Here is a 26,764-nt window from a genome sequence, read left to right as displayed (position 1 = left end):
TTATGTGTACTTGTGAGGAAAATAATATCTATTTGTCAATTTTACCCCATGTTCTCCACCTCCAGGCATTAACTACAGGGACAGGATTCCCCTGATACTATCTACCTCTCCAAATATGGAGTGTCTGCACTCTCCCCTAGAACACCCCAGAAGGAGTATGGAATCAATGGATATTTCTCTTCTTTCTAGGAGCACTTAACTCAGGCAGAGCTCTGTCACTGCAGGACTTAAGGTTGGTATTACAATGGAGGTTGCCCAAGTGTTAAGTGAATATGTGGGTCGCTATCACTGCAATCCAAACATTGTGCTAGCATTCTTAACAGCAGCAGAAAGACTCTGTCTCTGTTACTTCTTTCATTTTGGAAACTTCTAACCTGCACTTACAGTTCACTCAGATAATTAAGTTTTATTTCTTCTCAAGTCTCTGATGGGTTTGAAGACCAGATAGTTTGATATTACAATTAAGCTTAGTTGGTTAGAGGTTAAGATGTTTTTAAGTCTAAATTTATGTTTTAAGTTAATAGAGATGAGATATGATAGATATGGATTTTCTTTCAGAATTTTAGACTCAACAAGATAGGAATGATGTTTAGCTCAAGTTTGCCAAATATGAATAGGCAAATCATTATGCATGTAACATTAATATAATTCCTGATTGTTTCAGGATTCTTCCTGCTGTATGTAGCTTACATGTAATAATATAAGTGTATATATTTTAAAAAGAAATATAATAAAAAATAGCAGTTAAAAAAAAGAATCAATAGAAATATCAACACCTTTTTAACTTTATCGGAAAAACTTCCTCCCCAACTCATGTTTACAAGAAAAAGGGAAGAAAATTACATTATATTTGAACTATAGATAAATAAATAATTAGGGAGTTTTATTACATGCTACACTCCATCTTGACTCAGCAGCACACTGAGAAGATATAAAGCAAGCTGTTAATGTCAGGGGAATATTTAGCTGATATAACTGACACATTAGGCAGCATATACCTTCAATTAAGAAGGACGTAAATATTGTCATGTAAAGAAAAACAGTATCTGAATTCAAGGTTTAAAGAAGTTTATAAATTTAAAAATCTCAAAAGTACAATTTATTTATTTTTATACCATAAATCAATACGCTCCATAATCCAAAAGGAAAAATGAAAGTCTGTCTAAATTAATAATTGTTGAGCAGCCCATGTATATTAATCTAATCTAATGGGTTTTATTGCAAAAGTTTTCTCAAGGCTTAATATTTCTTGTATAAGAAAGAAAAAGAATGATTGGTAATTATTAAAAATATAATTGCAGAAAATATTCATTTCAACTTTAAATGAAAGTTGGTAGTGAATGAACAATGAATGACCATGGATCCTGCCATTGCTCAGTAATCATAGTTAATAGAGAAATAAAGTTCAGATTAAAGTATGCTGGAATAGAGCTAGAGAGAAAAAATTCAAAGTCCCTCAGTATTTTAATTTCTAATTAGTTACCTTAAAGCACTGGGCAATTCTGCTAAGATTAAATTGCACTTGCTTCTGAAAATCCTTTTAGTCAGATAATATAGTCTAAAAACCTTATCATTTTCAAGCTGTAATACATCAGTTTGCCTGCTTTCAATGATAGAGAAAAACATAAGGTACATAATAAACACACAGTATGAAGAGACATGCATGTATTAAAATCAAATATCATTGTACACCTCTTGTATTATATACATTTAATATCTTTAAAATAAAATTTATATAGATTAATCAGTGAATAAGCTACTCATATTACAAGGAAATAATGTGATGAAGGTAAAATCACAAGATGTTGTTAGAAGAATGTAGAAAGTTAATTGAATATCTCTCCTTTAGTAGGAGCACAAACAGGTGTGCCATTCAAAATATGTCAAAACTAAAGCCAGAATTTTAGAATTATTTCTGATATCTATAAACAGAGCGCTATCAAACAACAAACAAAAGCAGGAAAATCAGACACGATTTCATGGGATGCTTTTTAAGAACGCGCTAGGTAGCTCACTAAATTTTTTTCAAAAAAGTGATTAAAACAAAGCTTTGTGCTTACAAGACTTTTCATTTAGCAGAGATGTGATAAAAAAAAATGAAGTTCAATTTATTTTGCTTAATTCCTGCATTGTGAAGTTATATTTATTGGACAAAACTGATACCTTGATGATTATATAGAGTCTTTGCTAATGAAAATATATGTGCCTTTAATACAAATCAGGAGCATCCTAACAGACCCTAACCCAAAGGAAAAGTATTGCTTGATACAAAAGAATTTGGTATCCCTAGTCTCATCATAATGCTCTGATGTAACTGAAATCTGTCAATAACTATGGCGAAGGTCATCATGCCTCCGGCTAGACATCCTGTTTCACTCAGACTAATCCCATGGTGATATGGCCTCAAATGCATGCCACTTCTTAATAGCTAAAGCAACCACCATTCATTTACTCACAGTATGAGTCAGCCATGCATGACATATCCAGATTACCTTCCATATGGATCACTGCAAAAAGCATGCTGGAAGGGCCATAGTTTCCCCTATGTTGGCTCTTCAGTTAAGCTGTTTAGAAATGACATGTGTTACACATTTCTTTGACCTAAGCAATGGCCATGGATTTAGATAAAACCAACCATCCCCCAAGGCAAAAACAAAAGTTTGGTATATAAAAGCAGTGAGGCCATTACCCCACAAATAATATCTTCAAGGTCTTGAATATGCTGAAGGAAGATACGAATGGTAATCTAGTACCCCTAGAAGGCTTGGGAATTTTCACCTACTAACTAGGCATAGCAATTGCCTGTGTGATTTAAGGAGAAAGCAAAATCACCAGATAGGACAGGTAAGATATTTTCCTAAAAGAGTGGGAATCACACTAATGCTGGAAAAAAATAGAAAAAGGCCTGATCATTCTAAGCCAGCTTGTATGACTGTAACTTTCAAGCTGAGAATTGTCCTTTTCCTTGAAAGACATTATATATAAGAGAGTCTCAATAAAGTGTAGCTATAGAATTTATTGATACTATGCACATAAATTTGCTAGAGAACCTTTGTCAGTGTAACTGAATGATGGAACAATATATGGCTGTATTAGACACAGTTCATTTTACAGTTATAAGTTAAACTTGAGAGCTTATTTACAGCTATTAAATAATGTCTTTCTTTTTGAGATAGCATGGCCAAATGTCTCCTCAGAATCAACGTGGAAAAATATAGCTCACTAAGTGACTCCATAACCGCCCTTTCCTGTATGATCCAACAAAACCCAAGGATTTGTGATTCCAGCGAACACACTTGGAACATATGGAGACGTAGGAAAAACAAATTGACCATCTCTATAACAGCCTCTTGAGCAAATACAGGAGGACTGCAGAAAATCCTATCAATTTTCTCTATTTATTTTCCAAGAAAGAACATCAAAAGGTGCAACCTGTGACAACAGCAGTTACACCTGTACCTGTTCTCCACACAAAATGCAGGAGTAGTGCTCTCACTTTACACTGAGCTAACAGATGATTACTTTGTAGCAGTGAAGATAATGAGGTTTATGCTGGGATTTCAACCTGATGCTCCACAACGTTAGAGACGCCATTTGTTCTATTATATCTAGGTCAGGACTTGGCGCATTATCCCATTCTGGGAACAATTATTAGCAAATTCATTAATTAAGGTCATGTTGACACTTCTATTTTCAACTAAAACATCTGTTAATTTATAGAGAGGTCTCCTTGGTTTAAACCAACTTGTCATCACTGCCTCTCAATGAGGGATAATGTGCTTAGGCCTTGCAAGTACTGTAAGTGTGAATTGAAAGGATTAACAGTTCTTGCCAACAAGTGCACTTTGCCCATATTTTTACATAATAATGGTACTCGAGAAGACACTGGCTCTAAAGATAATAAATGATCACTCCTCACAACAGATCTATAAACAGGATCAGGATTAATGAATTTGCTGGCAGCTATTGGTTTTAATTAGCTCAAGTTCAACTTCAGCAGAATCATGTCTGTCCAAGGGACTTGGACTTGTGAACACAGATCCCAGATTGTCTCTGTCAATTTACTGCAGCCTTTGGTTCTTCTCTTATAGCAGGGAGTCTAACCGTTTAATAACAACAATGTATGTATTTTTACCTTTTTACTTGCACACTGCTTCTGTTCTTAAATCACTGAGGATACCCTTCTACCTTTCTACTTTCTATATCATGTCATTTATTGTGAAGCCTTACTTTAAAGTATGACTTCTATTGTGGCTTTGCTTTTACAAGTGGCTTGAATTTATTTCTTGTCTATTTCAGCTTTCTGATCCTGGCTGTCCTTATCCTTATCCGTATCCATCTTTAGGAGAGCCTCTTTAAACTTCACCCTAGAATTTTACCTCAAGGACAAGTTTTCTGAATGCTGTCTTAGAGGCTTTGCCATGTCTTGCTACAATGTTGTGAGTACTCATAGTATTTTTTTTTAACATGACTAGGAGCCTCCTGAGAGATTAAATGAATGTGTGAGAAAAAATATATCTAATAGCCCATCTGGATGAAATGTTTGTAGTCCAGTTATTGTTCTGGAAGTTCTTATAAAATACCCATTGTCTGATATACAGATGAGGTATGCAACATCTGTCAGAATGAGAAAAATAATTTTTAGGTACACTATATAATGTTTCCAAATAAAGCCTCATCAATATTCACTCTAAGCAATAAGCAAAGTTCCCCTTTTATATGAAAAGAAAGAAACCAAAATAGTATTAGGCAGGAATTCCAGAAAGCCTTTCTGAAATAGCAAATTGCACTTTGAGACTTGGAGTCCAAAGATCACTAAATGAGGACAAAGGGGATGAAAGTTCTACACTGGATTAAAGAAGAGTCATTGACTCTGTAAGAGAAATGCCTGTGCTGAGAGAAATTTAAGCCTGAAGAACTATGCCAGAGAAAAACTTGAAATAGTAAATATTATGATGTAGGAGGCTCTTTCCTCAGGTCTAGATTTGGGGAAAGATTGTAACCAGAACTTGAATTGATGTGCCTAAGACCAATTTGGGAAGATAGGAGAATGGCCAGGTCCTTTTAAACAAGAACAGAGTGTAGTTACTGACAATGCATAATAGTGAGCAGACAGTGAGTTTAATACAGATGTAGCAAGATTTGAAACTACTTGTTTCTGGTACACATTACCCAATTTCTATTAAAAAAATAAATGAATCAAATAACACAGCCAATGCTGCCTACAACAGGATTCCACACTTTATGGAATTGTTGGTCTAATGCTAATGAGCCTACAATAAAGAATTTTTATCTCAAGTTAATTGTCTTAACCCTATTTAAGCTGCTAAAACTGAGGACCAGAGACAGGGTATACTAGAAAAAAATATAATTTTAATCAGTTTACAATTCTGGAGGACAAAATGTTCAGGGGTCATATCTGAAAATGTCTACCTGAAGGTTCCATAAACTTGATGAGAACACAAGTGGGGATGCAGAAATACAGTCTACGTAAATAGAAACTCAGAGGGAAGACACAAAAGACAGGCTGAGTACACAGGGAGGCCTACTGTATTCGTGGGAAGAACACATGAGCACAAGACAGCATAATCAAAAGACAGAGTAAGCAAACTGCAATAGAGAGTAAGTATACAGGAAGGAGTAAATACACAGAGAGTGGGCATATTCAAAATGTGAGTACACAGAAGGTAAAGTAAGAGCATAAACAGAAACCTACACATGGGGAGACAGACAAAGAAAATTTATATGAAACATATTCTTCACCAAACCATTTCCACAATAACTGCAATGGTATTGTGCTTTGTCCTTTTGACCTAACAATTTCCTGATATCCCATTACTTAAAGCTACTAAAATCACTCTTACATTACAGCTGAGCTTGGGAGGGACCTCTCATAGGATAGCACTGATGTTCTCTTCATTAACATTGCAGAGCCAGCACAGGAATCCTGTAGCTTAGCTCTAACCTTAATTCTCCTCCTTGTGGTAATTTGAATTTTCCATCTGACTCAAAATTGCCTAAAGAAAATTACTCAGAGCAATCCCTGTGGGAAGCAGCTTTGCTTGAGGGACCCTGGTAATGGGAAAGGAAGTGCTGAGTCCCTTGTTGTCCTTTTGAATTGTATTTCTCTGTTACGAAAAAGACTTCCACAAACATCATGTGTGTTGAGGTCTACTTCTGGTGAAACTTAGGGTCTGAGACTGACATGAAATCAACAATATGTATATAAATGGAGCTTACAAAGCTGATTTGTAAAATTCTACAATAAATATGTATATTTCTGAACCCAAATCTGTTTTCGCCAGCCCAATCATCTCCTTTCCGTATCCATATTGTATTCTTGGGTTTCCATGACTTCATCTTAAATGTAACCAATTCTTGTGCCAACATATTCATGTACCTCTCAAAGTAGGCTTGGTTAGAGCTGCTGTACAGTACATTTCAGCCTTTGAGCTATGTTGTGTTTACTAATGATTACACAATTCCTCATTATTTAAGGTTTTTCTTTCTTTAAATGAAAAGCCCTAAGAGGTTTTACTGTTAATGAAAAATTTTGAAACTCATACTTGGCATACAGCATCACTTGCGTCACTTGGATGTCACTGTTTCTAGGTTTTAGAGACATCAACGCTGTAATAATATTTCTGCTGAATTTCAGAATAATCATTTGTCCTATTCCACATTATTGTCCCCAGATGTTTTTTGTTCAACTGAACTAATTTGTGTCTATGTTTTAGTTGTTATCAATCAAATATATCTCTTTTATACATATCAGTGTAAATATGCATATATTTATTTTGTTTGGAAAATATCTCTGTCCCAGATTTCTTAAATATTGTCTCTCCTCATTTCTAAATATTTCCCAGTGAAAGTCTAATCAATATATGTTAGGATGTCATACATATCTTATAGTCTCAAAATCTTAATTTTTATTACATTTACCTATGTATGTGTGGGTGCACACATGGCACAGCTTTACATATGCAAGTTATAGGACAGTGGATTCTCAGTATTTGGCATGCAATTGAACAAAGCTTCTAGTACCAAGACTGCATTGCAGGTAATAGAGTTGTTGGCCAAAAGAGTCCCATAAAAATCCCTAAACAACTCATGCCGTTGTCAAGACAATGGATTTCTCTCCAACCACTGACCATAAGGGCCCCATTGTTGAAGGCAACACAACTCATTGACCAAAGATAAGTCAAGATTGTGTCTATATAGAACATTCATGCCTACTTGTTAGTGGTGTTGGTATAGAAAGATACTCTGTATCCTACCAAAAGATAAGCATAACCAACAAACCAACCACAAATCATTTGGTCCACAATATGATTTTTCTGTAACATATGCTAGGCTAATGGTGGCACAAAGCTTGTGGGGGTAACCACAAATGTCTGGCTTGACTTAATACCCACTCCACAAGACAGAATCCATTCCTGACACTGCTTAAGGTGACCAAGAACTAGAGACTAGATTGCACAGGAATATAAGGTAAAACCAAATACTACTGATCTAAACAAAAAGTGAAGAAATGACTCTTCGTGACTCTGCTATACTCATAGATTGTTGCCTTATCGAACCATCATCAGAGAAGGTTCCTCCTGCATCAGATAAGAAGATGGAAAGAATGCAGAATGCCATGATCAGAAATTGGAGAGAGAAAGAGAGAGAGAGGGGCGGGGAGAGTGTGTGTTCTCAGAATGCATAACTCTAAATGGGATGTCTCTATTGAATCTTTTCCTTCAGAGTTCAAGAAACCTCCCAGCAGAAGAGAAAAAAAGAGTGTATGACCCAGAGGGGATTAACAATATAAGGAGAATAAGGATCTCTTAACTAACTGAATAAATTTCATGTAAACCACAGACACTAAAGCAGCAAGCCCAAGACTGACATGATTCTGTATTGATCCACTACACACGTCTGTGTGTGTGCATATATGTATGTGTAATATATAATATAGCATTAAATATATATAATTTAGATTATACATATTCCAAATGCATGCCATTTGTTATCTTACATTTAAGATCAGTGTTCAAGTTGTACACAAAACTCTTTCATTTACAATGAATAAAAATGTTAAGTACAACACTTATTCTTCAGATCTTTGTAATAGACCTCTTTGGTAGTTCTTTTCCATTATTATATATCATTAACATAATTTTATAGTTTACCTTTATATCCTTGTACCAATTGAAATGTTCTTTCCATTCTTTAAAAAACAAATACAAAACATAAAAACTATGCTTACATCTTGATGTTCTCAAATTCCTAACAATCCCAATAGAGACTGAATGAAACAATTGACACACTCAAGCATGTGTGTTTAATTTATTATGAGGCACAGAGTGTTTCTATAATTATTTTTCTGTAAAATAAGTTGCCTCAAAGTATTACAGGAAAGTGTTTATAATTTTAATAATTCATTAAGTCATCTGGACAGGTGTTCTGATGTAGGTCAGCATTGATTGTACCCTTTATTACAGCCATCGCTGAATGGATCTCATAAGCAGTTCCCGTCCTTTTGCTCTCCTTCTCTCCTGGCTTCCCTTAAAGTTTCAATTTCCTTGGTTTTTTTTTTGTTTTGTTTTGTTTTTTATCTTGTTACCACAAACTATCTCAACACCTCTCATTTGTGGCTTTGATACTCTATATTGATGAGGTTTTTCTCAGATAAATGGTTCTCACCTCATTGACTGGTGCCTAGCCTCGTCTTACTTTGCCTTGACAACATCTGGTCAATATGCATTCTCTTATAACTCTTAATGAATGTTTTTCCCCTATCCTCTCCTTTCCTGTATCCAGCTAAGATTTTTGGTTGATCTTACCTTTTCAAGTTGATATATGCTGTTAGATATATTTGACTCAGAATGAATACATCTCTAGAAAATGTCCTAAATCCTAATTGAACCAAACAAATAACAACATGCTTCTCTCTGAGAACTCCTACCTCTCCTCTTCTGTGACTTCCGTAGGGAGGACAAAGAACAAGCGTAAACGTGGATGACCAGGAAATCGACCTCCTATAGAATGCCTGTTTAAACAAAGTAGAATGTTTTGCCCTGGGTTTATGTTATCTTAGTTGATTCTCACAAAAGAATAAGTTAGACATTTGTTTCTTTACTTCAAATATGAAAAAGATGTAAAAGGTTAAATACTTATCCTCGAGAGACTGTATATTAGTAAATGGCAAGATGCAATTATATGTCAGATTTTTATTACTCTTATTTTATGGTGTTTGCATTGTACCATGTATTTGTTTTACCTAGATATACTAAAACTTGTGAGACATTTTATAAGATGAAGACAAAAAACCTGAAGTAATAATCCAAGATTGATGTAAAAATAATACCTAGGCTAAATAAAATATAGGAAGAATTGAAAGGGTCTTAACAATCTAATAATTAAATACTGAACAATTCTCTGTAACAACATTCTAAGGATGAATCTAAAAATTCTAGAGTCCCGGATTACAATCACAACTCATTAATTTTACAAAGAACACTAAATTTATGTATTCCCTAATAAGAAATATTTGAATGCCAGTTTAATAATTTCAAACTGGTAATACTTCTAAGAAATTATTCTCTATATGAAATAGATGCCATATATTCTTTGTAGATACTTTCACTACTTTCATATTATCTGAAGTACACGACAGAATGTATCCTTTCTTTAGACTCAAAGAACAAATCAAAGAACATAATTTTAAATATTCTCAAGTTGAAAATATTCCTATTATAAAGCATTGAATGCTAATGACATGTTTTCATTCTCTAGAAAAACGTGTGTTATTTTAAGAAAAGTGTCTATAAAGAAAGAAATAATGTGAGTTTGAGAGTTACTTATGAAATTTTGTCTTTGAGGAAAAACAGACTTGAAAGTTCTTAATGGAGAAACAGCTATCAAAATTAAGCAATTTTATTATTTTCCAATGCAAACATATTTATGCATATATTTTAAATACAATCAGCTCAATGTGTATAATGTTGCCTGTACGTATGTTTTTGGTGAAACCATTTGATATTAGATAACAAATTGGTTCTTTCTTCTTTGGATAAGATTATTTCTCTCAGTCTCAGCACATGCTAGTTGTCTGCAGCTTTGTTTTCATAGTGGTTTTTTGGTGTGTGTATATTGTGTGTGTGTGTGTGTGTATGTGTGTGTGTGTGTGTGTGATAGTAGTAGTAGTAGTAATTATTGTTGTTGTTGTTGTGGAACTGAGGCCTCCTAGTCTTTACTTTGTCCATGTTAGCATATCTTTTGTCATCCTTCTTCAAGTATAATTGTTCTTATAATTGGGCAGTCACATTGGTAAGATTTTTAAGGCTGGAATTCTGATATTATTAGGAAACATATACTCACATCAATCTTCCAAATATCATGCTTTGTAGATTTTATCCAACCCTTCCTCCCACATTGATCTCTGAATCTTAATTATGTGAACTACACTGTAGATGTACCAATTGGCACTCTGCTCCACGACTAGGAGTTTAGATGGTGTGTTATTTTCTGTAATGGTCTCTATCTGTTGCAAAGAGAAGGTTCCTTGGTGAGAGCTGAGGACTACACTTATCTGTGGGTGTGAGGACAAAAGTTTAGGATGTAGCTAGCCACATTATGCTGATTATTAAGCTGGTGTTTGTAGGTTCTCATTCAAGTTCTGTGTAGTTAGAGAGCATTCCAGTGTTAGGCATCATTCCTATCTTGTATAGTGGGTTCTAAATCCAATTTAGACTGTGTTTTACCTCCAGTGAAAGTGTGTCACTACGGCACTGTTGGAGGGATTGTGCTTTACTGGTCATTGTTGTCGGTCATGGACATCAAAGCTGGGTAAGATTTTTGATTGTGTCCCTCCTTTGGAAAGTTGCATGACTCTTTCTGATAGTATAAGCTGTTTCTTTTTTTTTTTAATTTCATTTTACTAATTTATTCATATTACATCTCAATGGTTATCCCCTCCCTTGTATCCTCCCATTCCTCCCTCCCTCCCATTTTCCCTTTACTCCCCTCCCCTATGACTGTGACTGAGGGGGACCTCCTCCCCCTGTATATGTTTATAGGGTATCAAGTCTCTTCTTGGTAACCTGTTATCCTTCCTCTGAGTGCCACCAGGTCTCCTCCTCCAGAAGACATGGTCAAATATGAGGCACCAGAGTACGTGAGAAAGTCAGACCCCACTCTCCACTCGACTGTGGAGAATGTCCTGTCCACTGGCTAGATCTGGGTAGGGGTTTGAAGGTTATGGCCTGTTTCTTAGGGAGAAGGTTTTCCTGTAGTTCAAGCTGACTGGTCTTTGTGTCCTATGTTTAAGTTCAGGGTAACTTCAGAAGAAGAGACTTAGCTTCCATCTCTGTGGTAGGAGTGTCACCAAGGTCAACCCTGATCAACAACTCAAAAGAGATCTCCTCACACTTAGTGTTGGAGTAATTAGGTGGTGTTTGGCTATTGGAAGAAACAATGTCAGTCCAGATTATTTTAAGACTTATTTAAATTATATATGTATATTTATACACTGACTCTCCTGTATTGCAGCTTTTTAGGTAGATACTGTTAATGTGATTTCTTATGTCTTTTTCAGACATTCTTATAACCTCTTATTCGTCTGTATTGATCTCCCTTCCTCCTTTTAATAAGACCTCCCTCATTTTTTTTCCAATCCCTCAATCAGTAGTTTTATTTATTAATTTATTCAATCAGGATTTCTCTATAAGCAACTTTTGATTGTATTTTAAAGTATAGAATGCACACTATTAGCTAATGTTTTATTTTATTAATAAGAACTCAAAGCCTGAGGTGTTACCATAAGATCGCATTATCTATGAGGCAGAAGTCTTAATTATAAATAAGGCTGTTATTATTTGCTACGAATGTGACATTTTAATTCCAATGATTGACTCCGCAAATAGTTAATAGAACACGATTGGCACCTGACAGATGGATACTGAGTTCATAATGACTCTGTAGACTTAGTACATCCAACTGCAGCTCCGAAGCAGGAAATACGCTACAAAATCAATGAAGCAAAAATACAAAAACAAATTACAGCACATACATATTAATATCAATGTCTTTTTTGAGTTATAAAATACATTTATGTTGCAATTAAATCCTAATCAAACATAAGTGTAATTGTGTGAACTGGAGACTGGACAATTCAGCTGACATTTATGACAGAAGATATCATTTTAAATGACCCAAAGTGTTCATCATTGTTTTTAGATTTCTAAAGTGGACATTTAGATCTCCGACGAAAGCATATATTCAACCTTAGAAATATATAGAGAATCCATTTTTTTCAATTAGCAATGTGTTTTTATGACTGTTTTCTTGAGGTCTTTTTTTATCTCTTAATCACATGTAGTCCAGGCTGGCATTGAACATATGACAATCATCCAGTCTAGATTGCCTCGGTGCAAAAAATAGTAACCTTGTGCCACTTCGCATAGCTGTTTCTTGACATCCTCAATTCATGTAGATACAGTTGAGATCCTAGAGTACAAAGGAGGTCTACCTAATTAGAATAGCAACATTTTTGCAGTGATAGCAGAAGAGTATTTTTGTAATTTTGTTTAGGGCGAGGAATTCTATTCTCTGATTTAATAGATTCTAGATCCCTCTGAGGGAAATATACCAATTAAAGTAGCATTTTACAGAATGTATGCTTTAATTTAAGAAAGTAAAAAATGAATTACAGTGTTTTCAGAAGAAAAACTACAATTTGTTTTGGAAACTGTTCTTGACAATATAAAGATGCTTCCCAACAAAATGCCTTTGATAATACCAATGAAACAGCAATGCAAACACTTATTTTCATAAAAAACACACAGATCAATTCTACAGTACATATATTCTTGGTCCACTGACAAATCAAATAAAATAATATACTTAAGTTTATTCTAAGTTGGAGAATTACAAATGCTATTGTGACATCATGCATGCAACATCATTTACTAAGAATGCTTTCAGCTTTAGATTGTTGGCTCAATTATGTATAAATAAATGCATACATAATCCAATCTAATCATGAAACTTAGAAATGAATTACATTTGTTGGTGATATATATTCATTTATATTTATTACATATATTTTTCTTAGTATAATTTACTCAGAAAAATGTATATAGAATATAATCTTCTGTTTGTTGTTCATAAACTCTATCATGGTTTATATGGCTTTAGTAAAAACAAAACAGCAAACATACACATAATGGATACATATATCAAAAGCAATGGTAATTATAAAACTCATGGAAAAAAAGCACAGAATCTGGTCTCTTCTGAAATTTCGATAGTCCATAAAATCTACTGAACCGTGGGAGTTCACAAAATCCCCACACATTTAATTAACATGGCTTAAGAACTCATGTAGTTAATATATTCATGTTTTAAAGCACTTACCACACCTAGGCATAAATCTGGCAATTAGCATAATCTGAACAAAATCTAAATTGTGCGAATGTCAATTTATTAGGTAGTATATTAGGGGTATTCACAAAAGAATAAGTAAGCATAAATTCCTTGAAGTGTATTTGCTATCTTCTATATATTCGGCAACAATATTTTACATCCTTTATATACAGCCATTTCATAAGAGTTATTTAGTATAGTTGCTGTGTTTTGTTATATATTATATGTTTTCTTCTTTTTTGAATCATTTTAGCTTCAGCTGATATTACTTGGCCACTTGATGTTTTTGTCCAGTTGTACCATTTAATATTATACAATACAAAATTATATTAGCACAGTGTCTTTTTTTGTCATCTCAGTTACTGTATAGAAACGAATATTAGGTTATTTATGGCGACTATGATGGTTAAATATAACTCTTCAATGTGAAAATTGGATGCACAATTTTCTTAGGAACATGCTGAATATATAGAGTAACAAATTAGGGGTTTTTTTTTTTGTCTCTTTTGTGTCTTATTCAACTACTATAAATACACTCAGTTGAATTTTCAAGGACTAAAATATGCATTTTATGTTTCTAGAGTATCTATGGATATTAAAATGTAGACTTTGATTTGATGTCATTTTCCTGAAATGATGAAAACTATACTGCAATGTATTGAATATATAAAATAATGTCTACCCTGAACCTTAAACAGGGCCTTTATTAAAATAACGGACTTTAAAAATATAAGTAAGAGTTCTTGAAATGAAATAATGCAGGATTTAAGGTCCATCTTAAATATAAGGGCTGGTATAATAATAAGAACATTCAGATACAGACTAATATCCAAAATATATAAAGAACTCAAGAAATTAAACACCACCAAACCAAATAACCCAATTGGGAAATGGGACTTGGAACTAAACAGAGAATTCTCAACAGAGGAATATCAAATGGCTGAGAAACACTTAAAGAAATGCTCAACCTCCTTAGTCATCAGGGAAATGCAAATCAAAACAACTCTGAGATTCCATCTTACACCCAACAGAATGGCTAAGATAAAAAATTCAAGTGACGCCACATGCTGGCATGGATGTGGAGAGAGAGGAACACTCCTTCATTACTGGTGGGAATGCAAACTAGTACAGCCACTTTGGAAATCTATCTGGTGCTTCTCAGAAAACTGGGAATAGGGCTTCCTCAAGACCCAGCTATTCCACTCCTTGGAATATACCCAGAAGATGTTCCAGCACACAACAAGAAACTTTGCTCAACCATGCTCATAGCAGCTTTATTCATAATAGCCAGAACATGGTAACAGCCTAAGGGTCCCCCAGTAGAAGAATGGATAAAGAAACTGTGGTAGATTTACACTATGGAATACTACTCAGCTATTAAAAACAAGGAAATCCCGAAATTTGTGAACAAATGAATTGAGCTACAAATGATCATAATGAGTGAGTTAACCCAGAAACAGAAAGACTCAAATGGTATATACTCACTTATATCTGCATATTAGCCCAAGGGGCATGTCCCATGAAAGTCTCCACTTACCAGGAAACTGGGACAGAGGGGAGGACATCCTATTGGAACTCTAGATGAGAGAAGCATTCGAGAATAGCAAAGTAGAAGGATCCAGAGGGTCCTAGAAACCTACAAGAAGAACATTAAAATAGGCAGATTTGGGCCCAGGGGTCCTGCTCAAACTATGGCACCAGCCAAGGACAATACAGGCCATAAACTTCAAACCCCTACCCAGAATTAGCCAATGGTCAGAACAATCTCCACAGTTGAGTGGAGAGTGGGGTATGACTTTCACATGTACTCTGGTGCCTCATATTTGACCACTTTCCCTGGATGGAGAGACCTGGTGGCACTCAGAGGAAGGATAGCAGGCTTCCAAGAAGAGACCTGATATCCTATGAGCATATACAGGGGGAGGAGGTCCCCCTCAGTCACAGTCATAGGGGAGGAAAGTAAGGGGAAAATGGGAGGGAGGGAAGAATGGGAGGATACAAGGGATGGGATAACCATTGAGATGTAATAAGAATAAATTAATAAAATAATATTTTAAAAAAAGTCCACTTACAGGAAATTCATGGGACAGTGTGTTTCTCAGAGAAAAGTTTGTAAACATGGAAAGTAAGAAATACTGGAAAATAAATGTTTCTCCAGTGCTCACCAATGATAAAGTTCTTGGGATTGAAGAGGCAGTACAATGCATAATCACGAAGATCATGCTTAAGTTCCCAAACTCACATTTAAAAACTCACATGTGGTACACACCTGCAAGGTCAGCACAGGAAAAATACAGACAGACAGAACACTAAAGTTTTCTGTGTAGCAAGTCAAGCCTCCTTAATGAGCTCCCGGTTAAATAAAAGACTCCATGTAAAAAATATTATGAACCGCTGAGGAAGACAGCTGATACCAAAATCTTGCTTACACACACACACACACACACACACACACACACACACACACACACACACACACACACACAAACAAACACACAACACATACACACAACACACACACAGACACATATACATACATACATACATACATACATATATACATACATACATACATACATACATACATACATACATACATACATACACATTCAGGATAACAACAACATTGTGAGCCCAATATAAACATCCTTGAGAGTGGAGTTAGCTGGAGTACTATAATGAATAGTGTACTTGAAGAATAGAGAAATTGCAGAATTTAACTTTCTTTAAAAGCAAAATCATTGTAGCTATACTGAGTTAAGTTGAGATCATTTTGAATAGAGTTTACCACAAACCTAGTGACTCACATTTTTTTTTACAAAAAGGCTATATTGAAGAACTCAAGGTATATCATATAAAACAGAGGCAGATTGTAGAAATGGAGCTGTATGTACCAAGAAACGCCAAGACCTCCCAGTAGTCATTGATTTATGAAGAAGCAGTGGAGGATTCTTCTCCACAGACCTTAAGAAGGTCATAGCCTGGGACATAACGTACTGGTATAATCTACCTAAGTGTGACAATATCAGTTTCAGACCTTACCTAATGAGGATTCTAACCTGTGAGTCTCAGTAACAAATTTAACCTCATTCAGTCTATATCTGATCTTAAAATCTTTCCAGTCCAAATGTTTCCCAGGAAGTCAACATGCCGAAGATCTGGGAGAAGGTGGTATGGACCAACCCCAGGAGCTGATCTTATATCGGCTTATCTGTATATAGAGACAAACTACATTTTCCACACTTTTACAAACCACATCCTTTGCAGGTGTTTAAGTGAATTGTACCAAGCAATGCATGAAAGTCATTTGATTAAAATGATAATTTCTCCACAGTGAAAAGACACTAGGATAGAAAAGTATAGAAATAAATTCTGGATTGAATTTTCCTAACAAAGTACTCTTGTTACACATTTTCTTGTATTTCATGAAAGCTAAAATTTCTACTGAAGTCATTGTTGAACTGGGTTATGATCAGATGATACATACCGAGAGAAAAATTGGAACACTAGAGCTCAACCAAGCCTTGTTTTAATTGACAGTATTCACCATTTTATATTTGCCTAACCTGCGCCAAAATGCTAACCTTCTGAGGAATGCTTGTATAATTCTCTCAAAACCTTTAAAATATATCATTTATTTGAGTGTCAAAACAAACTATAGAAGATGAGTTTGTATAATAAAAGATTTCTAACTAGTTCTAATTGCATGCCTACTCAATACAGGTCCTTGACAGACTGCATGATAGCCCCCAGACAATTAAGATATTTTATTGAGCCTAATGCAACTCAATGATTAAAAGAATACATTAACACTAACAAAATGAGAAAAAAACTATGTACAAAAGAAAGATATAAATAAGAGTAGGAATGGAGTTCATAAACAAATTAAAAATAATAACTATTGTCCAAATCTTCAGGTCTAAAAAGAGGGCTACTGTAACCCCCTGTTATCATACTGGCCTCGTTGGGCAAGAAAAATGCAATGTCCTCAAAATGGTCTCCTTTCTCCCTGTTCCCAAGTAACACGAAAAATAGAGACAATTTAATGACTTTAACATTGAGAAACTAAAAACTAAACATTCCTCTCTCTGAACTAAATTCTGTTTTTATGGCCTAATTTGAGAGCAACTGACAAGGCTGAACTTTATCTAAGCCCATGTTTCCAGACAGCATCAAAGGTTGCTGGGGAACCTGCCATCGCTTTAAAATACATTTTACTGTGTGTTTCAAGAAACAGTGAACCAAAATGAAGCACTTTGTCCTTGCACGTCACATAATACCCCTGTTCTGTTAAAAATAGAGACTCAAGCAGAGGACTCCCAGATATCCCGCTTAGTTAACACATTATAACGCTCTGGATTTTCTGTTGTAGTGGGACCTTCCTTGTGCACTTTATTTCTGTAAGGAAAGCCTGATTAAAATCATCCTCTTAATTGTCAAGGGCATTTTTTCTTTTAAAAAGTCAGCCAATTACTTTTTTATTTCTGTCGTGACCCATTTTTCATTCAATATAGAGCTGTTTGGTTTTCATGAGTTCATAAACTTTATGTTGTTTCAATTGTTTTTAATATTTATCTCTACTTTGTGGTAGTTAGGATGCAAAGTGTTATTTCAATGTTCATTTATCTGTTGTTACTTGATTTATGTCCAACAATGTGGTCAAGTTTGGAGAAAGTTCTATGAGGTGTTAAGGAGTGAGAAGGTATAGCCTTTTGTGTTTGGATGGAATATTAATACATATCTGTTAGGTTCATTTAGTTTATAATAGTAGTTACCTCCATTATTTTTCTGTTTAGTTTTTGTCTAGATACCCTGTCCATTAATGCGAGTGTTGTATTGAAGTTTTCCTCTACCAGTCAATGTGTGACTTAAGCTTTAATAGTAGTTTTGGAGGTTTGACTGCTGTTTGTTTGCTTGCTTGCTTATTATTATTATTATTTTATTTTATTTTTTACAAAGGTTGGTCTCCTTGTAAAACATTAGCCACAAATGTTGAGAATCAAAATGTAATCATAGTGAATTTTCCCTTTGATGAGTATGTTGTGCCCTTTCCATCTCTTTTGGTTAATTTTGGTTTGAAATCTTTTGTTAGACATTAAAATGGGTACACCAGCTTTCTTATAAGGCCCATTTGTTTGGAATATCTTTATTTAACCCTTTATCTTTGATGGTGAGGTGCATTTCTGTGTTCTTGGTGTTTTTGTGGGACTTCAAACAGTGGGAATAAGTACAACTCTGGCTCTTTTGCTTGTTCTTGGGGTTCTTTTCCTCTTACTGGGTTGCCTTGTCTAGCCTCAATGGGAGGGCTTTTTCTTTGTCTTATTGTATGTTCTTTTGTCCTGTGTGGCTGTCATCTCTTGGAAGCCTGCTCTTTTCTGAGGAGTAAGCAGAAGTACAGTGTATCTGGAGGAGAGGGTAGGTGAGGGAGAAAGTAGGAAAAGTGGGGGAGGCAAATATGTGGTTGGAATATATTATATGAGAGAGGAGTCTGTTTTCAATCGTAAAAAGTGGGGGTGAGGGAAGAAAATGATTTCCCATAGGAAGTTTCTTTGACTACACAGACTAGCCAAATAAGAATTAAGAAGCCATGGCTGTTAAGAACAGAAGAACCAGAAAGACTTATCTTTAGCCAAAATAGTTTATTTTCCATGAGTTATGTTGTATGTTGTTATTCTGCACTTAATCAGAGGTTTAATTTTTGTTAAAGCTTGGGTGAATGTCTGCTATTTTCTTCCCCTTTACCGCATGATTTCAAAACGACTATCACAACATTAACCATAATGTGTTCCTATTAGATCTAAAGTAAGAAAAAAGAGGAGTGTTTCTTCCAAATATGTTTCTTTTTTATCAGGAAACAAATCTTTTCCAGGAGGGAGGAATAAAGGCATGGCTGCAGGTGCAGTTGAGATATCAGATGTTCATCCACAGCAAGAGGCAAAGAAAGCGCATTGGGAATGGCACAATTCCTTTGAACCATCTAAGCGTGTCTCCTGTGACACAACCGCCTCCCCCACAAAGGCTGCATTAACCAATCTTTTCTGGTTTCAACAACTGTGGACCAATTATTCAAAAGTATGAGCCTTTGGGGGCATTCTAATTTTAACCACCGATGCACCTATGTTGTGGTTTCATGGACTTCTTTTGCTTAATATTTAAGGATTCTAAATTCTTCTCAACTTTGAAGATTTTTAAATTTGCTTTTCTGGTAATATACATCATCATTTTATAATAAGTTTTCTAATTTGGTTTGGTTTGCATTTCTCTGAATAGTGACTCTTCATACTTACTTATATACCCAGTAGTACTCTGTGTCCACTTGAAAAAATTGTCTAGTTTTTGACATATGTTTTAATTAAGTTACTTTTATTATGTTAAGTATAGGCATTCTATATACATACATTTACATATATATCCCTTATTATATGTGAAGTTTGCCATTCCACTTTGTTGACTTCTCTCTCCTCTGTAGAATTCTATTAGTGTGAAATAGTCTCATATAGCTATATTTGCTTTTGTTTCAATGCTTTTGACATAATAAATTAAAAAATATCAAATATCAATAGACCAAAGTCATAAAGCTTTTCTCCTATGTCCACTTAGTAGTAAAAAACTTATTTGATCTTTGTAGATGCTACATTGTAAAAGTAGTCCATTTTCATTATCTTCATATGGTCATTTAAATCTTAGCTACATGACATGTATCAGCTATGATTCATGTAGTAGGTGACTTAACAGGTAAATTACTGCCCCTTTCTTGGACTCTTTTCACAGTATTGTATTTAATGAGTACTAATTTTCTAATAAGGATTTTATTTAGAAAAGTATTTTAAGGTAATAAACCCACTTTCAATTTTCATATGGAACAATTACTATCTTAGTGTTATTTTATTATTCATCTATAAACTTTTCTAGTATCTGGTAATATTAATCAAAATTAATTGTAAGAGGCATGGCTCAGTTTTTAAGATTTATTACTATACAGTTTTTACTTGACTTTTCAAGTTGAGTCCTACATCAAGTCAAATGTTAGGGAAACATCTATTGTTTTTATAAGAGATCCAATCTAAAGGTATGCACTTGAATTCCAAAAAGCAGAAGCTGTTTTCCTTTTATAAAATTCTCAGATTATATTGTTTTTGTTTGTTTGTTTGTTTGTTTGTTTTGTTTTTGAGACAGAGTTTCTCTATGTAAACTTGGCTGTCCTAGGCTCACTTTGTAGAGCAAGTTGGCCTCGAACTCACAGTGATCCACCTGCCCTTGCATCCCCGTGCCACCCCCCATCCCCAGTACTGGGATTAAAGGCATGTTTCACCACACCAGGCAGATTATATTGTTTTAATTAAATATGCATATATGGAAAATTGAATAATTTCGTTCAGCTGATGTTGATCTAAGTGGCAATATGATGTGACTTGTGGTTGCCAACATTTTTTAAGTGACTGTTTAAAATACATTAACTAATAATAGTGGGAAACAAGAGTTTTGTTGGTAATATTTTAATGGCATCTGGGCTCCTTTAGTTTACTACAGCTATCCATTTTGTTTGATGACAATCAATGTTCTGTCCATTTAATGCGTAATTATAAGAGGAGCAGTTACTTTTATCATTTTTGTCAACTTGGCCAAATTCCTAGGGGGGCAGATGACTGTCCTGAAAAGACAATGATTTTAGCATAGCCTCCATGATAATGACAGCAGTGCTTGAAAGGCCCACATTTGCACTGTTGACATGCTTGTCACCTTCCAGAGATTGATTCCCTACCTTACCAGAAAAAACTATCCCTTTATTATTGGCTAAACTGGTTTCACTGGCAGTGAAATGGAGCAAGTGATGAAGTCACTTGCTTTACGTAGAACTAGCGTTGATATTTTAGTCTGAATACCATGTTTATGTTGCTTCTCAAGATGGTGACAAAACTTAATTGTACCTTTTTCCTCATGTTAGAGAAAATAAGAAGATGCTAGCCTGTACTACAAGGATCTGAAGCTTATTCAAAGGGCCTCTTGAGCTTTCTCGTCTCAATATCACTTGACACCCCATTTTACCATGTTATACAAATGGTGAACTGCTGAGGGCTATATTGAACTGAGGCTTTCCCTGAGGCCTTGATGCATGGAGAAGGAACATAGTTCTTTCTTTAAGATAGGAAATTGCTTGCCAGTGCCACCTGTAGCCTAGAGTCAGAGCATTTGCGAGCTTTTCCCTGAGGCCCTGATATGTAGCCAAGGAAGATTGCACTTTCTCTGAACCTAGGAACACACCTTGCAGAGCTGGTACTCGCATGGACCCAGGGCCTCGGGGAAGCTGTGGCTTTTGAACCTGTGATCACCACATTTCCCATGCTAGGGGACTACGGTTGTCTGTCCCAAGGCCCTTCTGTTCTGGTTCTCTGATGCCTGTGTCATATCTTAGTTCCTCTTGTACAGCATTGATTGATTAGCCTCCTATTAACGTCATCCTACTGTATGTTAGATCTACTGACTCTGTCCCTATTTACCCCTGAAAACAGTATTTATATGTTATATTTCTTAATAAGCCTACTTTCATAAGTCAACAGATTGTGTAAGACTTGCTGATCCCAAACTTTCATATTTTCTTATCACTTCACTTCTTGACCCTCCTATTTAGAACTATTTCACTGTAGAACCACCTGCTGGTCCAGGTCAATGAGCAACTTGAGCAAAATAGGATAGGAAATCATTACTAATATACCAAAGGCTTCAATAATTTGTAGCATGGGTGTTTCCAAATAGCTGTGCCAATGTATAGGACAGGCTAAGAGAAAACTGTATAATCTTTTTAATTTCTTGATGTTTTAAAGTAAATATTCCGATGTCTTATGGAAGCCTATCCTCTTTGATAGTTTATATATTGCAGCCCTAATACTACAATTTAACAGGCTAACCATTGTTTAACTTTCTTCTTAAGAGTTTACACTTTCAACGGAAACTCTGTAATAGTAGGACATGCACCATACAGACAGTAATTAGTGGTCAAGCATAGTTTTCCTATCAGAGGCATGGTTAGGATGCTCCTACTGTAGGAGATCTCTTTCTTTTAGCAGCAGGAGTAAAAGTAAGAGAGTCCTAGAGCCCATGCTGTATAACTATTTTTCTACTTCTTTATTGAACTGCATAAAGGCTTTAAAAAACTCATAAGCACAGCATTGAAAACTCAACATTTTTTCCTAGGAAGTTCATCTTGATAGAAATCTAGCCTTACTTGGTTTTCAGGAATGCAAGTAGACCACATCATATTCTTTTCTTTTTTGCAACTCCTCATGAATACCTTAATATTTTCGGAATCCAATTTATATGTGTACTAAATCATAAATATTCTCTTGAACTCCTCCAATCCTACAAATATTACTACTTACCATGGCATCACAGCCTGAGATTTAGTTTCAAGGTCTCTGCTGAAGTCATTTCTCTCTTAACTCTTATGAAAACAACCTTCTCTGATCTGTGAATTGGGCAAACCATAGCATTTCATGCACCCAATCCTCCAGTAACTTCTGTCTGCCTTCTGTTGTCTTCTACTTCCTGATATTTGCAAGAACCTCACTCGGCAAACATCAAGCATCTCCAATTTCTCATGGGAGCCTCTTCATTGGGCTCTGATTTCTCTTTTATTATACACAATTAAGCAATCTTTGTCTAAGGGGAATATACAGTTCATACTTATATTACTCAGTTTCTCAGCTTTTGTGACCCCCACACTGACTCTTTTTTGTTTGTTTGTTTGTTTGTTTGTTTATATTACCACAACCTTACTAGTCAGGCTGTGGGAGACTCTCATCTCTTACTCAAGCATCTCTTCACTTCAAGCAGTTTATATGCACAGTATTGCTTGATATTATATAGTTCCTTTTCCTGGGACATTATTAAGGCACTTGTCATGTGCTGAATCATGACAGTTCCATTCCTCTGTCTTAAAGGTCAGATCTGAGGGGTATGTTCTATCATTTCTATTTTTTCCTCTCTCATCTTACTATTCAACTTACTTTTCAAAGCTTCTCAGTGTTTGCTTATAGAAAAGGCTCTTACCATGGGTATAACTTGTAGAGCTGCCCTTATATTCCACTAAAGACAAGAAAAAAAAAAGCTTTGATCTCAATCTCTGCCTTTACAATTTTCTTGCTAAGGAAGAGGCTAAAATGGAAGATAATGTCCACATGTTTTTTTGTGTGTGTACTTCCTCCTTTAGAAGGCCAAGATCTCTCTGGGAGCACTTATAAGCCTCAGTTGCATTTATTATCACCCACAGTAAAGCCAACCATGCTTCCATCACAGTGTGATTAAAATCTATTCCCAACCACTTTCAGAAACCAGGATATATTCTGTAGTCAATAGGGTGTTCCGCAGTCATTTCTGTACTCAGACACTGAAATCCATTTATGTTAGAAGCATGTCACAGAGAAGGAAATGACCAACTGGAGATTCTCCTCAAAGGTATTCCTCTTTCACATGGCTCAGGCTCAGCTGCTTATCTAATCACCCAATAAATGAAGTGCAAATAGCACACCATATCACTCAGAAGGTTTTAAGAAATCAGCCTCAAGAGATAATTCCATGTCTTATAACCCATTGGAGAGGTCATGCAACTGCCTACCTCCTATTTAACTTTTGATCTATCAATTCCAGGTATATTTTATTCCTCTAGAGAGACTGGAAAAAGTACGTTTTTACCCTCCAGTAAGACACTGGCAATGCAAAGTCCTTGGTTACATCTAAGTTTGGCTTGACGATCCATAGAGATACAAGAACGTGAGAGGTGGCTTATTTAAATAACTGGCACAAAACAGCTGTATTAAACTGTAGCCACAGAAACAACAAAAACTGCAACAACAGCAGCAGCAGCAGCAGCAACAGCAACAACAACAACAACAACAAAAACAAACTTGAGCCGGATTAGGTGATGAAGAAGTTCCCTCCAATGAGCAAGCAGCCCTCCTGGAGAGTTTCCTTAACCTATGAATTGTTCGCTGCTTCTGTAAGCTAAAGAGCAACATTTTTGCTTTTGAACATCCTATGATTGGCTTTCTCCTGCCAGCTAGAAGGGAATATTTCAACTTGAAGTAAATCTCTTCACAGCATGGGTCTTGGAACCGGCTCTGTATCACTTGTTGTTCCTCATCAGGACAAGGCACCTCCCAGGACACTTTCAAAGAAAGCTTCCAATTTAAATTGGTCCAGCATTTCAGACTGTCCCACACAGGAATCTAATTAAGCCTGGATTACTCAACATTTAGAAACTGGACCACAAATGCTATTCATAGCTTGTTTAATGATTTCTCTAATTTTATTTGGCCCCTACAAAGGTATTATTTGTCCCAAATCAGCCAGAAGAAACCTTAAGAGAGCAATGCCCCATTGAAAAGCTACTAACCTGCACTCCCTGCATACTCAGGTAATCAATTTTATTCCTTCTCAAGTCTCTAATGGGGTTGAAGATCAGTTACCTTAGTTTTACAATGAAGCTTAGGTGCTTAGGGGTTAGGATGTTTTTAGGTCTAGATAGATATTTTAAGTTGATAATGACAAGATGTGATGGAGATTGATTTACATTCAGAATTTTAGATGCACCAAGATGGGAAAGATGTTTTCTACAAGGCTCTCAAATACAAATGGCCAAAACACTAAGAATAGGACAATACAGGCCATAAACTTTAAACCCCTACCCAGATCTAGCCAATGGACAGAACACTCTCCACAGTAGAGTGGACAGTGGGGTATTACTTTCTCACGTACTCTGGTGCCTCATATTTGACCATGTCTCCTGGAGGGAGAGACCTGGTGGCACTCAGAGGAAGGATAGCAGGCTACCAAGAAGAGACTTAACACCCTATGAGCATATACAGGAGGAGGTAATCACCCTCAGGCACAGTCATAGGGGAGAGGAATAAGGGGAAAATGGGAGGGAGGGAAGAATGGGAAGATACAAGGGATGGGATAATCATTGAGATGTAAGAAGAATAAATTAATTTAAAACAACAACAACAACAACAACAAAAAGAATATAACATTTATATAATTCCCGATTTTATCATGGTAGTTCTTGCTGTAGGTAGTTTATTGTATACAATAATATATTGTATGCAATAATATAAATGCATATGTAAAAAATGTTCAATTAAGAAGGAAAAAGTTATAAATAAAAATAGATACCATCTATATGCTCTATATTTAACATGTATATAGGAATCAATGTAATAAGACATTTTGGACAGATTTTGCACATTCTCACATATGGTATATGTGATGCTCTCTCTTATTTATTTTATTCAAAGCTAGATTTGTAACAAAGTTTTTTCATTTGTTTGATATAATAATAAAATTATTTCTTCTTTATTTTTTCCCTCTCCAAATACTCTCATGTACCATGCTTTCTTTTTTAAATGCATGCCTATTTTTTATATGATTGTTACTGCATGTATACATATTCTGAAATATCACTGTTCAGTCTGGATAGTGTTGCTTCTGAGTGAGTGGAATTGGATAACGAACTGGTACAAGTTGCCCTAAACAAGACTATATATCCCACTGCCAGTGTTTCTTAATTTCCTGTAGTTCTTTGTACAGATTCGAGTACTTATGGGCTTTTCTCCATGCACTTTGGGAATCTATATTGCTGTTCTTTTTTCATATCTTCATTTTTATGCCTGTAATACTAGCACTTAGAGAGACAGAGTCAGGCAGATGGATGAGAATTTTGTTTTGTCTTGAATCATTTTTGTATTGAGGAAGGGTTATTTTTATTATAATTTATTCACATTACTGCCTGGTTGTTATCCACTCATACCAATATTCCAGTTTCCACCTTCCTTCTCTCTCTCTTCTGACTTATTCCTTTCCCCTGGAGTTCTATTGGGGTGCCTCCTTCCCCCCATAGTCTATCAAGTCTCATCAGAGTAGCTTGAATTCCCTTCCTTTGTGCTCCCACAAAGCTGCCCTGGCAAGGGGCAGTGATCAAATTGCAGGCACCAGAGTTCATGTCAGAGGCAGTCCGTTCTCTCTCCCTTCCCCACACACATGGGGCTTGAGCTGTCCATAAGCTACATCTGGACAGGGGTCTAGGTACTCTGCACACATTGTCATTGTTTGGTGCATCAGTTTGTGCAAGCCCCCTGAATCCAGATCCGCTGGCCTCGGCCTCAGTGGTCTCTCTGTGGAGTTCGAACCCATACTACAAAGTGATTCCAGGACAGCCAATGCTACACAGAGAAACTGTCTCAAAAGACATAAATAAACAAACAAAAACAAATAGAGTACAACTTCTTTGTAGCCTTACTGTAATTATAAAATGTTTACAGATAAAGAAACTGAGAATAAAATAATGCTCTGGATAACTATA

Source organism: Acomys minous (assembly GCF_964271855.1).
Source record: "Acomys minous genome assembly, chromosome: 1".
Classification (NCBI taxonomy): Eukaryota; Metazoa; Chordata; class Mammalia; order Rodentia; family Muridae; genus Acomys; species Acomys minous.
Note: the sequence above shows the minus strand (reverse complement) of the source record.